Source organism: Etheostoma spectabile, unplaced genomic scaffold, assembly GCF_008692095.1.
Source record: "Etheostoma spectabile isolate EspeVRDwgs_2016 unplaced genomic scaffold, UIUC_Espe_1.0 scaffold325, whole genome shotgun sequence".
Taxonomy (NCBI): Eukaryota; Metazoa; Chordata; class Actinopteri; order Perciformes; family Percidae; genus Etheostoma; species Etheostoma spectabile.
The window spans coordinates 275,114-286,468 of NW_022605585.1; the positions used below are offsets into that span (position 1 = coordinate 275,114).

Here is an 11,355-nt window from a genome sequence, read left to right on the forward strand (position 1 = left end):
ACACAGGTACAGGTACAAGGCAACGAAATGCTGTGTGTGAACACAGTTTGTTTAAACAGAGCTAGTATTGACTTGAACTATACTCCGTTTTGCATTGTGCCACAACTCCTCATAGCGTGTTAAAATACTCTGTAATCCCCTTTCCCTCGTGGTCAATTGCTTAACTGTCTTTCTTTGTCTTTCTGCAGCTGTTGGAGAAGAGGGGTCGGATCCACTCCACAGCGGCCGTTAGCTTCACTGATAGCTTTAACCAGATTGTTCCCAAAGTGTTTGCCCTGGCTCAAGGAAAATCTCGACTAGCCAAACAGTACTTAGACGCCGGAGAAGAAGCGCTCACTGAGGATTTACCAGGTACTTACAAAAAGCTTATTATAAGAGTGTACTCACACTTTGATAAGCGCACGCATAGAAATAATCAGTAGACATCTCAAGGTGCATTCTGAGATGATAATTTTATTTTTATTATATGTTTTGTATATGTATGAGTTACTGGAAGCTTCAAATTTCCTTAGGGATGAATGACGTATCTATCATATCTACAGTATATTGATTTTTGTTGTTTGTGGTCCATTATTTATCTCTCTTCTTTGACCAAATGTGTTTGCATCCCTGTCTGCTTTGTTGTGTTCTTTAGGGTGAACCCAACACACCATACCCAATTTTCCAGGTGACCCAGGAAGAATGGAAGTCTACATTTTGGGGACAAAGCTCTTGTTCCCTGAAGGTAGACCGTGTCGAGGTGTGTGAAGGCATGAAGGTAGAGGAAGCAACAATCTCATCGTTTTATTCATATTTTGTTTTCAATTTTGAATACCAACCCAAAGACAAGAACGCTTTGACCCTCCTCCAGCAATGTATTAGGAAAATGAATGTGAAGGGGAACTGTAACCAGAATGATGAACTTCATCTTCTAAATGCCTCATTTACACCCTTGTGTTCACCAGAGCCCTAAGTGCCAAAGAAAAACATTTATTCTCGTGAAGTTGGTCCAACATGTGGGACTTACTCATGCCCATGAGGCAGGCTGCTCGATCACATGTGGACTCAATGCACTTTTTCCAGTTACCCATCTTTCAGATGTCATGTTTATAGAAAACATAGAGCTTGCATTTTACCTACTGGTGGTCCTAGTGAAAACCCTGCTTCTGAAGATGAACATGAGTGTGTTATGTGTGATAATGATGCAGATGTCCAAACTTTCTATTTTGTTTTTTAAGGAGAATTACGATGAATTGATATCTTATCATCTTACTGAAAATTGTTTTGATGTCAAAGGATGTCATAAACTTCAGCAGGTTTTACAGTCCAATAATTTTTTTTTTTGAGGAAGCATCAAAAGAGTTCTCTCCTCACTTCAATTTGAATGAATATTGTAAGTCGAGGTTAGACTTGACTAAACCAATTCGATACACTTTAAGAGGGTCTACAGGACATACAATACGTAGCTTCTCCTATGTTCCCAATTCTGATGTTTAAAAAATATATTGTTCCCATGAGGATGTGTGGGATTAGATAGTCTCTGATGAACTGGTCTTAACTGACTTTTGTGATGGATTGTACTATAAGGAGCATCCTTTCTTTAGAGAATATCCAAATATTTTATGAGGATGATTTTGAGGTACTAAATCCTTTGGGTTTAAAGATAACAAAACACAAACTGCGCCTTCTACTATACTGTACATAATGTACATGGAAGGTACAAGTCTCAAGTGAAGCATATTCATATAGCACATTGCTTCTCAATTATTTTCTGTTACGCCCCCCCTAGCAAGAAGAAAACTATTCGCGCCCCCCACTCCCCACCGTGACTATCCATCTCTGCATAACATTTTATCCTTAACATTAAAGAAAAGAAAAAAAGAAAGACATATGGTCAAACTTACAAAGAATAACTTTATTAAATCGTGTTTTAAGTCTGCAACAGAAAAGATTTTAAGTGCATCAATGCCTGAAATTTTCGCTGAAAAAACTCTAGCGGCGTGATTGGGGTGTGACGTATTTAAGTGATGCGCTAATTTATTTGGCTTCATGCCGTCCGCTGCGAGCATTTTTAGACACAGCAAACACACCGGTCTTTCCTCTTCTCCAACTGTAGTCACAGTGAAGCCAAGCGCTAAATACGCTTCGTCGTATTTCCTCATCTTAGCTTTCGGGGGACTTTCTTTTGTCTCATTATCTTTGTCTCTCTCCGCTTTTCTTTTCATCCCTGTTAAAAACTCTTTCATGTCGGGGGTTGTTATGTTGAATAACGGAGGCTATAGACAGAACGCAGTCGGAGCTTTCTGTTGAGTCAACACTGCTAACCGAGGCAAACCTGTTGTCTTGTAAGTCGTAAAATGTTGCACTGTCGCAAGCGTGACAGAAGTAACAGTGAGAGCGACACTGCCGCCTACTGTAGTGGATGCGCAATTACACTTTATACTAGTACGGCCCAAAAAAAAAGCCTGTTCCCCAGGGTCACACGCGCCCCCCCAGGTATCACACCGCGCCCCACTATTTGAGAAGCACTGATATAGCATTACTGGTGTGTTATTCCTATTTAAAGGAGTGTGGCTTAGAAGTTATCCTAAAGCCACTGCTAGATGATCTTAAAGTGCTCTCAGCAGACGGGTTCACCCTCATTGTTGGTGGGGTTGAACATAGTGTCCTTGCAGCCCTAGCTACCATTTCAGGGGACCTTTAAACCTTTCAGCTTACATGATTGGTTGATTCAGTATGTCATTTAACTCAGGAAGAGTTTATAGACATTGTATGGGAATATATACAGATATAAAAGAGACATTTCAGGAAGATAGTTAAGTCTTAAGAACATCTGTCGTTCACCAGTATCACCTGTAATGTATCCAGCAAAATCCTGACAGTAGAGCAACCTATGGGGTACAGTGCAGTTGTCCATTTTATGTGCTTCCTTATTTTTATGTTACTAAGTCCGTACCTCCAGATATAATGCATGATAGGGCTGAACGATATTGTGTTTTTGCATCGACATCGCGATGTGCGCATGCGTGATAGTCACATCGCAGAATGTTGCGATGTTGACGCTAATCTTTTTTTGCTGCTTGATAGAAAAGTAAACTTTTACCGTTCTCCTTTTACATGATTATTACCTGCCGACCCTTCACCTCTAAGGCAGGTAGCCATGTGGGCAACGTGTGTGTGTGACGTTAGTCCGACGAGGTTTGTTAAGTGAGGCTCTCCGTGTGTAGAAAAGTACCATAGGCAGCAGCTGCCGCTGACACAGTGATGCATAGTTTTCAATGGGTAGTCAGTGAAGCTACATTAGTCAGTGTTTTATGTTCGCTGCAAATACAAACTCAATCACCTGATTAATGCAACATAATCACGTCTCCCGGCCATTTCCCCCCACAGAAAGCTGCTACCAGCCAGGCTAAAGCTAATATAGTTAGCCTAAAGACACAAGGGGTCCGTCCGTCCCTACTAACGTTGCGGTTCTGAGCCGCGACGCTGGAAACGTAACACTAATCTACTACAGAAGTCTGTGTCTGAGCTAACGTCATTCACACTGATTTAATTGTTCTTGGATACACAGTTTGTTGCTAGTGCGCGTTACATGAAGGTCTGATCGATTTATCAAATAAAGAGCTGGCTCCGCTAGTCGACCACAACCTGAAGTTTAGAGGAAGAAACATGCAGTCCCGTTAGCCAGGATTGATTATTATATGAATACAATGGTGTCAGGCTACTCAACCAGCGTATTTCTACCTGATTCCCTCTCAAAAACTCACTTCAGAAGAGTAACGTTAGTCACAGGGCTGACTTGCTTTGGTGTTTGTAAAGCATTAAAGTTCAACAAGAATGGGTCACATTAGAAAAGATCCTTTTTAATTTTTATCTTTTATGTAGATGCACTCCCCTACAAAATCACCGCAGTAGCCGTGAATGATTTAATATTTCTAAATAGAGCTATTTATGTCATCTTTTAAAAAGTACTTTTTCTTCTTTCATATCGCAATAAATATATCACAGGGAAAAAATATTTTTCCCAATATCCTGCAGGCCTAATGCATGACATGTTACAGGGTGTCATACCTTTAGTTTTGAAACTTGCTCTGTGCCAAGCTCATAAAGAGAAACGTATTGCCATACAAGAGGCAAACAAAGAGCTACAGAGAATAACAATAGGTCAGGAGAAGGAGATCTGTCTTTGTGGCAATGAAATACTGTGTAAGAATAGTTAAAAATTACACCTTCAGATTCTGCAAACATTTTTAGCTCTTGCGTGTAGCGACTAATCTTTTGCTGTTGCCTCTTTCTCTTTAAGCATACAATGTCCAGCTTTTAGTAGTATAAAGCATGATAACAGTGATTCTCCTTTAAAGTTGTTTAAATGGGAAAAATATTTCTTTAGGTGAATCTAAAAAATGGTTTTATATAATAATAATATAATTACAAAATAATAACATATAATACTTATTTTATACTTTTTCTACAACACTGTCAAGCTTAGAAGCTTATCTTAATAATGTATAGTTAAAAATGGATAAAATGGATTTAGATTCAGATTTAGATTTATTTATTTATTTTTTATTGACAGTAAAATATTCTTATTAATTGCATGTCTGATTGGAGGTAGGACTGTGGGAGAACAGGAGAAAACTCCAACTAAGACGGGGAGAACATATACTCTAAGAAGATAAGGAACAACTCGTCACAAGTGAAGATGAAATCTGGGGAGTAGCAATCTGTAGAGAGATCACATCTCTACAGATGTTGGGAGAATAATGGACTGATGGGGTATTAGCAGTAGCAATCTGTAGAGAGATCACATCTCTACAGATGTTGGGAGAATAATGGACTGATGGGGTATTAGCAGTAGCAATCTGTAGAGAGATCACATCTCTACAGATGTTGGGAGAATAATGGACTGATGGGGTATTAGCAGTAGCAATCTGTAGAGAGATCACATCTCTACAGATGTTGGGAGAATAATGGACTGATGGGGTATTAGCAGTAGCAATATGTAGATAGATCACCTCTCTACAGATGTCTACAGACTAATAGAAATACAGATGGGGAAATAAGGATGTGGAGTTGAGGGTTGGGGGGATAGCTGTGGGAATAGCTATGGTGGCAAATTGTCCTCCAGATTATTTGAACAGCCGGAGGAATCTTCTCCAGAGAGAAGGTTTTTTCGGCTTAGCGTTGCCTTTTGGTTGGCTTAGTGTTGCCTCCCCTTGGTCGTCAGTCTCCTCTTTCACACCGCTGCATGTTGTCTCCTGCAGGGTGTCTTGGATGTCGCTGAGCGACTGGAGGAGACGGGTTCTCTCCTCCTGCCACTGCCACTATGAGCTGCTGACTCTCCAGGTTGCTAAGCGCCTGGGCCAGTTTAACCATCAGCGCGTGGTTCTCCTCTCTCTGCTCGGCCAGGTAGACTTCTGTTTCCTTCTGGCTTTCCTTTTGCCTCTGAAGAGCCTCCTCCATCTGCTCCTTCTCATGGCGAGTGTTGTCTTCAGAGGCCGTCTTAAACAGAAGCTGGACCTCCAGATCACTGATCTTTTTAACGTTCTTCTGATTGACTTCATCATGAAGAACGTTTTTACTTCAGCTTTCTTTGAGCTGCTCCACTTCAGCTGTCAAAGCTTTGTTCTCCTCCTTTAGCTTAATGCTCTCCTCCTTTTTGAAGCTCGCCTGCTGGAGGGAAGATCTTAAAGCTTCGTTCCTCCTTCAGTGTGGTGATCTCCTCCTTCTCATGGCTGCTGAGCTGCAGAGGCTGGAGCTCCGGGTCGACAGTCATGGCGTGCTGGGAGGAAGCCTCCACCTCTTCACAGGCCTCAGTGATGTGCGGCGCTGTGCAGATATCTTTCTGCTGCATAAGACAGCTTTTAAAATCACTGGCTTCATCCCCACTCGCCTTAGCTTCCTTGAAATTGCGTTTGCCAGTAGGCTGAACTGTGGTGCTGTCCAGCGAGGTTTCCCATAGTCACTGACCCTCCCGGAGTGTTCTTGTGGAGAGGGTGGTGTTGGTGTCCAGAGTATTTTCCGTTGAACCGGGCCCCGTTTATAACAATGGCTTCACCTTACCAGCCCAAATCCTAGCCAGCTGTTGCTTAGGCGCTCTGTGAGGTTGCGTTGGTTCCAAAGAGTTTCTCTGGACAGGGCCCTTGCAGTTCGCTGGCTCACACGCTGCTGTGCTGCACCTGAGGTGGCACACACTGGTGTAGCTGCAGCCTGCTGTGGACCACAACCTGTCCGAAACCTTGGTGAAGCATCTCTAAGAGTACGGTAGTGGTGGGGGGCTTTCCAAAGCGTCTTTCTCTGGACAGGGCCTTGATCATTTCAGAGGCCTCATAAACTGCTGAGCAGCACCTGAAGGTGTTTTCTCAGGTGTAGCTACAGCCTGCTGTGGAGCCACCTTGATGGTCAGTTCCTGCTGTAGATCCTTCCATCTAACAACCTTCACAAGTTTTCGTGTAGCTCCTTTTAGTGGCACGTCTTTTGGTACAACGTTGGCATTAGATGTAGAAGTAGCTACTTCCTGAGGAGCCTCTTCAGGTGAACCTGAATCTACCTTCTGTGGAAGATCTGTTGGTGTAGCAACCTGCTGTGGAGCACCAATCTGTCCAGAAACCTTTGGGGAAGCAACTTCAAGAGTAATTTCCGGTTGTAGAAACTCCGTCCGTCTAAGAATCTTTAGCGCCACGTCTTTTGGGGTAACGTTAGTAGCATTAACGTTTGTAGTAGCTACCTGCGGAAGATCTTTTGCTGAAACTACCTTCTGTGGAAGGTCTTTAGGTGTAGGAGCCTGCTGGGAAGAACCTTTGGGTGCAGCACCATCTTGCAGTGGAGCAACCTCAGGTTTAGCAGCTGGCTGTGGAGCATCCGTGGATGTAGCAGCCTGTTGTGGTTGGACCCCTTCCAATGTCTCCTTCTCTTTAGTGAGAACGGTTGTGGTGATGGTCTCTGGAACCTGTTCCCCTACAGAAATGAGAGCCTCGTTCCACACGCGAAGGGAAGAAATCCTGTTATTCCAGGAGTTGTAAGAGCGTGTTACCTCCGGCTGGATAACAGTTCTTTTCCCTTTATTCTTGCCTTTCTTGTTTTGTTTAACTTTGGAGTTCTCCATCGTAAAGATTTGGCATGTTTGTCTGTTATGCTCTGTAAATGTCTCCTGTGTCTGACGGCTCTGGTTGAGATTGTGAGTTTTAAAGGGTGTAGGTCCTATATATTAAAGATCTCATCAAAGGAGTGGAATGGAGTGACATCAAAGGTAACAGGATGGAATGTTCTTTTGGATCTTTTTGTTTGTTTTCAAAAGTGCATCTTTTGAAATGGGAGGACAACAATAGTTATTCAATATTTATCAATATCTATCTATCTATCTCTTTTAAATGACAAAAATGACTTGCATTTTTCTTTCCTGGTAGGAAGTGAGGCATGTTTTAATATAAGAGTTTTTATAGGGTGAATATTTTATAGCATTTTCAGAATGACTTGTATTTTGTGTTTTTACTAGCACATGTTTACATGCTTTGTTAAAAAAAAAAAAAAAAACACATACTGCCCATGGCTGCTGCACCCATAGATGCACCTGTATTCACCCTCTGAGTGAGATGCTCTGGAGCGCCTGTTTCTTTTAAGGAGAAATGTGGCCAATTTTGACCTGAATGATGATCACAAGATGTCACCGAGTACTGACAATAGGGAAAAAAAACGACCAAAATGGGTCGTTTTTGGTCATTAAAACTACCAAAACTAGAGTTGCTGCAGCTAATGACCAGAGCTCCCAGTTAGCTAAAATGCTAAAGTTGTGAAGCATGTTCTAAATAGTGCATTTGTGCCTCTTAACAGGCACAAAATACAACTAAAATGTCTGTGCGACATGAACAGGGCCCTCACGTGACGACAAAATGCGTTTTCAACATTTTGAGGAAACTGTTTAAATTCAGAGTTTGTACTGTCACCTACCTCTTTTTCCATCGGTCGCTTCACCAAAAGCCCAGAAGAGTCGATCACAGAGGTCACGCCTTCGCGACGAAAACTTTAAGTTTATTTCCCCCTGAAAAGTAGATAATTGAGAACTGTAGTGGTTATGACCATATCAGTGACTATGTAACTACATGGAAACAGACCAAATGATGCCTGTGGCTTGCACAGTAATAGCGTTACTGAAGGCTAGCTCTAGTCTCGCGCTGAAGTCCCGTTTCCAGGACAACTGGGGACATCAGTAAAAAGTAGAAAGTGTTGACTTTTTACTTTCACTGAGAAGAAAGTGAGAGAAAAGAAAAAGTGACTAGTTGTCTGGAGGATTATCAGCTGAGATTGTGTGTGTGCATCTTTGAGAACTGCAAGTTGTATAACTTGTGTTGACGGTTCATTTAAGCGTGTTGTCATGTGTATAACTATATTGTTATAGTTCTTGCACTTTTAAAGTACTATTCTGCTCAGGTTTTTATTTCAGTGAGAACTGTTTTATGCTTATAAGATTAGTATTCTGAAATATATTGAATAAAAAAACCTGTTGGCTCATGTGTGTTAACGTCATGGGTCATATTTATGTATTATTATGTTTACATATATATTTATGTCTTACCATTTCAAATGAATCTCGATGTCATGTTGTTGGAGAGTTATAGTCATTAAATGACCTTGTTCATTTTATTACCTTTTCACTTCAAATCAGGTGGAAATGTTGTTATATACTTGTGATTATGGCTTTAGTGTATGTCGTCATATTTCTCAGAATTTATTCCATTTAGCAGAGTAACTAAGGGGAGCTCTAGTTTCCAAAAGCTTGACAGTTTTTGGTTTATCAAACTGAGTGACTTCAGCAAAATTGAAATTATAGATAGATAGATAGAGAGGTAGAGAGGTAGATAGATAGATAGAGAGGTAGATAGATAGATAGGGAGATAGATAGATAGATAGATAGATAGATAGATAGATAGAGAGGTAGATAGAGAGGTAGATAGATAGATAGAGAGATAGATAGATAGATAGAGAGGTAGATAGATAGATAGATAGTGATAGGTAGATAGATAGAGAGGTAGTAGATAGATAGAATGAGGAGGTAGATAGATAGAGAGAGAGAGGTAGAGAGATAGAGAGGTAGTAGATAGGTAGATAGATAGAGAGGTAGGTAGATAGATAGAGAGATAGAGAGGTAGATAGATAGATAGAGAGATAGAGAGGTAGATAGATAGAAGAGAGGTAGATAGGTAGATAGAAGATAGAGAGGTAGATAGATAGATAGATAGATAGAGAGGTAGATAGATAGATAGATAGAGAGGATAGTAGATAGAGGATAGAGAGAGTAGATAGATAGAGAGAGAAGATAGATAGATAGATAGTAGATAGGTAGATAGGAGGTAGATAGGTAGATAGATGATAGGTAGATAGAGAGGTAGTAGATAGAGCGATAGATAGATGATAGATAGATAGATAGATAGATAGAGAGGTAGATAGATAGAGTAATAAGAGGTAGAATAGATAGATAGATAGATAGTAGATAGATAGATAGATAGATAGATAGGTGATAGAGAGGTAGATAGGTAGATAGATGATAGGGTAGATAGAGAGGTAGATAGATAGAGCGATAGATAGATAGATAGATAGATAGATAGTAAGATAGATAGAGGGTAGATAATAGATAGAAGATAGATAGATAGATAGATAGATAGATAGATAGATAGATAGATAGATAGATAGATAGATAGATAGATAGATAGATAGATGGATGGATGGATAGATATTTATTGATCCCCAAGGGGAAATTCAAGGTCCAAGTAGCTCAAAGACAAAATACACATACAGTACATCATAAACCGGATGATAAAATATAAATATAAAATCCACATGAATAATATGCACCATAAAATAAAATCCACATGAATGTACCAAGGGATGTATTTCTGTTTGTGAATATAAATCTGGCATTAAGAATAATGGACATAATTCAATATTCAAGATATTCAGTGTTCGGGGTTATCATAGAAACAGACAGTATATTTAAGGTTAAGAGTAAGCAGAGTAGGTTTTTAAACACATCTGTTTAAAACTGCAGATTCCACTTACATGTCTATTGCTCGGCCTTTTCCCTTGTTTTGTTGTATTTGTTTTTGTGTATTTATGTTAGTATTTGTTTTGTTGTTATTATGTTAGTTTTGTTTTGTGTATTATTATGTATAGTAGTATTTGTTTGTTGTATTATTATGTATAGTATTTGTTTTGTTGTATTATTATGTATAGTATTTGGTTGTGTTGGTTATTATGTATAGTATTTGTTTGTTGTATATTATGATAGTATTTGTTTTGTGTTATTATATGTATAGTATTGTTTTGCTGTATTATTATGTATATATTGTTTTGCTGTATTATATTTATTAGTATTTGTTTGCTGTATTATATGTATAGTATTTGTTTTGCGGTATTGTATTTGTTTTGTTGTATTATTATGTATAGTATTTGTTTTGCTGTTTATTATGGTAGTATTTGTTTTGTTGTATATTATGTATAGTATATTGTTTTGTTGTTATTATTGGTAGTATTTGTTTTGCTGTATTATTATGTATAGTATTTGTTTTGTTGTATTATTAGTATAGTATTTGTTTTGCTGTATTATTATGCTATAGTATTTGTTTTGTTGTATTATTATGTATAGTATTTGTTTTTGCTGTATTATTATGATAGTATTTGTTTTGCTGTATTATTATGTATAGTATTGTTTTGTTGTATGTATTCTGTTTGTGGTATATATTTGTTTTGCTGTATAGTATTTGTTTTGCTGTATTATGTATAGTATTGTTTGTTGTGATGTATTTGTTTGTGTATAGTATTTGTTTTGCTGTATAGTATTTGTTTTGTTGTTAGTATTTGTTTTGCTGTATTATGTATAGTATTTTGTTTGCTGTATTATGTATAGTATTTGTTTTGCTGTATTATGCTGTAGTATTGTTTTGCTTTTATAGTATTGTTTGCTGTATTATTAGTATAGTTTTGTTTTGACTTTGTTTATTATGTATGTATTTGTTTTGCTGTATTATGTATAGTATTTTTTTGTGTATTAGTATAGTATTTGTTTTGCTGTTATTCTGATAGTATTTGTTTTGCTGTATTATGTTATTTTTGTTTCGCTATTATGTATATATTTGTTTTGTTGTATAGTATTTGTTTTGTGTATAGTATTTGTGGTTATGAGGTTTATGTTAGTATTTGTTTGCTGCTTTTATTATGTATAGTATTTAGATATTTTTTGCCTGCTATTATGTATAGTATTTGTTTTGCTGTATTATTATGTATAGTATTTGTTTTGCTGTATTAATATATGAATTCCCTGTTCGGCGTCCTTGAGTGCCAAGAAAGGCGCCTTTAAATAAAATGTATTATTATTATTGTTAT

General features: G+C 38.4%; 2 long non-coding RNA genes across 3 annotated transcripts in view; one reads left to right on the forward strand and one right to left on the reverse strand.

The window, feature by feature from the left end:
- The window catches only part of LOC116686204 (uncharacterized), a 1,478-nt gene extending 320 nt beyond the window's left edge, over nt 1-1,158 (forward strand). Inside the window, exons 2-3 of one of the 2 annotated variants that reach the window (XR_004331181.1) lie at nt 189-351; nt 635-1,158. This is a non-coding gene — a long non-coding RNA (uncharacterized LOC116686204). Of the gene's footprint in view, nt 1-60; nt 352-634 lie in introns of those variants that run through there. The other variant, XR_004331180.1, reaches the window with a different exon arrangement.
- Nucleotides 1,159-6,692: 5,534 nt separating this feature from the next.
- The window catches only part of LOC116686197 (uncharacterized), a 5,654-nt gene continuing 991 nt past the window's right edge, over nt 6,693-11,355 (reverse strand). Inside the window, exons 2-3 of the long non-coding RNA XR_004331178.1 lie at nt 6,812-6,928; nt 6,693-6,706 (exon numbers count right to left, since the gene is read on the reverse strand). This is a non-coding gene — a long non-coding RNA (uncharacterized LOC116686197). The remainder of the gene's footprint in view (nt 6,707-6,811; nt 6,929-11,355) is intronic.